Source organism: Cynara cardunculus, assembly GCF_001531365.2.
Source record: "Cynara cardunculus var. scolymus isolate 2C chromosome LG 1, CcrdV1, whole genome shotgun sequence".
NCBI classification, from domain to species: domain Eukaryota; kingdom Viridiplantae; phylum Streptophyta; class Magnoliopsida; order Asterales; family Asteraceae; genus Cynara; species Cynara cardunculus.
This window is the reverse complement of record NC_037528.1, coordinates 11402547-11405870: the sequence shown is the minus strand read 5'-3', so window position 1 is coordinate 11405870 and position 3324 is coordinate 11402547.

Below are 3324 nucleotides of genomic sequence, written 5' to 3'. Positions count from 1 at the left end.
TACTTTTAAAGCAAAATATAAACAATAGGAACGATAATTGTAGTTATTAAAACATATGGACCATTTTCGATGATTCATGTAAACAACAGGAACCAAAGTTGTAGTTTACTCTAAATAAAGAGTAAATTACATTTTTCCTCTATATGGTTTGTTAAAAAAAATTGATTTTCGTACTTGTGGTTTAGAAGTTACATTTTTCATTTATATAGTTTGTAATTTATTGTTATTTTCGTCTCTTAACTAATTTTTACCTTTTTAAGTACAAGAGACCAAAATAATAAATAATTGTAAACCACAAGAACTGAAACAACAATAAATTATAAATCATAAGAACGAAAATAACAATGATTTATATACTATAAAGATGAAAATCACAATATCTAAACCACAAAGACTAAAATTATAATTTTTAACAAACCATAGGATGCAAAACGTAATTTACTCTAAATAAATTATTGCGCTATTTTTATATACAACCACCAAATGCGTGCTGAAAGCCTCAAATCCACTGACCCATATCTTGTCCTTTTCCCAGCACCTAAATCAACTCCGGTTCAAAAAAAAAGAAACAAATTCTAATATCATTCGAGACTTTGGGTCCGGTTCACGAATCTTCCATAGAATATAGGGGGTCTTTAGGATTGCTTATTTAAATAATTTATGTTTTTTTTTTAAATGTGTTTATTAATTTATGTAATATTAAACTGGTGTTAAATAAAATATGGTTAAAATTGTAATATGATAATAAACAGTTTTTCATAAGTCAGGAATGATTAACTTATCAAAAATAGCTTATTACCGGTTTAGCACTGGTATAAGCAGTTTTTTTTTCTTATCTAAACAGCAGAAAACAATTTATCAACAGTGTCAAACTGAAATAAGTTAAAAAACAACTTTTATAAGTAATCCCAAACACCCCCATAACTTCTTCCATGGTTTTTTTAAGTATATAATATTTATATATAACAAATAGAATAAATAAACTCACATACCCTCTTCATCCCTAGTAAGGTTTAAACATTTGACCTCCTGTATAATAGATATATGTTTCATGTCTTTAACCAACGACTAATTTTAGGGACTTTCAATAACATTTAAGAAAATCACCCGTTTTTAAGTTGTACATTAAAAAGATGTTTGTTTTTTTAATTTGAATAATCGATGACTTAATTTACTGAAGAACTGTTTGGTAGTTGCTGAATGGTTTGGTGCAGAATGATTAAGTGGTCAGAATAATTAAGAGACTTTTATGATATAACGCAAAATAAAATATAATTGTTTAGTAATTGTTCAGAATGAAATTAGGACGCTGAATGGTTAAAGGAGACCCAATATACAAAATCATTTAAAGAGTTTTAAAACCATTAAAAAACATACATTTTTTTTAATAAACAAGATTTACCACATAACAATTCAGAGGATACCCCTTAATAAAATTATTAAAAAATAAACAAACAAGTTGTATGTATAGGATTTTAATTGATACAAAAGCGTAATAATTTTACCCTGTCTTTCAAGTCATTTCTTCTAGGATAAGACGTCACCTTTCAACATGTGCCTCTCTCAAATCACATTTTGAAAATAAAAACCCCTTTGAAATAAATCCTCCTATCACATCAAATTATAACCTGCTCGTCACCGTATCATCGAAGTCGCTCTTAAGGCATCTTCAGTGTATGACACTCTATCAGAGTGTCATGGACTGTCACATCAGTATTCTACTCACCATACAACTCTATCATTTTATACCCACACTCTATAAAACTCCAATGAGTTTAATGGATTTCTACATTATATATATATATATATATATATATATATATATTATCTATAAATATAATTTTACCAACAAATTTAAAAATCTACTAAAAACAAGGAATAATACATTAAAATAAAAATGAAACGAAATTAAAATACATTTAATAAAAAGTACGAGACTAAAATACATCAGTTAAAATGCATCATATTACATAATATGATTGTAGAGGATGAAGGAAGTGCAATCTCTAATTGATATGATGATGTTGATCCTCCAATACGTGTGCAGCGAGGACCTACCGCAGAAATACAATATCAAATTCAGATGAACTCTGAACTACGTGATTCATCGGTGCATCACTCACTTCGACATGATTTAACGGAGCATATTTGGGAACATTATTCACAAGTATGAAATTAAAACTAAATGTAGTTTATGTAATGTATTTTAAAATTAATGTAATATCTTATTAATGTAATGTATTTTGAAATTAATGAAATGTTTTATTAATTATGTTGTTTTTATAAATTAAGAAAAATAAAAATAAAAATTAATTTATTGATTAATAAATATCATATTATAGTGTATATATATATATATAATATCATAATTAAATCCTTACAAATTTAATTATAAAAAAAATAGTGGGTCCCATCTTCCTCCCATGATGCGTGTAATGCCCATTGAACTCCCTTCCCATCAAACTCCCCATGACACCCTTCACAATGCATGATGGGTGTCATGGTTCCCATTAAACTTCCCATGACACCTCATTGGAGATGCCCTTAGTCTCTTGCTCATTATTGCCATCCCCATACTCGTATTTTCTTTTGATTTCTTCATCCAACAAAAAAATAAACTAATCAACAGATCAGTGATGATTTTGTGAAAAATATCCTTATATTTATTTCTTATAGTCAAATGGTACTACCAGCTTGAATAAATTTATGGTTCTGTCCCTGTGGGAAAGACAAACCAACAACAAAAACAACATATACGGTTTACATCAAGTTTGTGAAAAACCATGTGCAATGTGTTGAAAGCAATGATTTGGAGGGGTAAAATAGTAATTTATGACATTCATACTGCTTATTCAGCACTTTTAAAAACAAGAATGTATCAATTAACACCGACTCCAAACAAACATCTGTATCTCGACATGATCGATAAAGAAACAATACCGAAGCAAAAACCAAACCAAATCAAACAAACCCAAAAAGAAATACCCATAAATAAAGTCTAACGAGTACAAAATATACACAAATAGGTCTTTACATGTGGCTCTTAAAAACTAATAACATATGTGAACTTAAGAAACTAGACAGTAAGGGGTGGTATACCAAATTTTTACTGGGTGTCATTTATCTTCGGAGTGAGCATGGTATAGATCTAAAATCTTACCCAGTAAGTGTGGAGCAGACTCTTGCTCGGTAAAATGCCAACCCGATAAACGCTTATCAGATAAAAGACACTTACCAACAAAATCTATTTTGATGGCCAAGAATGTTACCGAATAAGGTAAGTAAGACCGGTGCTCTTACCGTTGCCGGTAAGTTTTTGGTAAA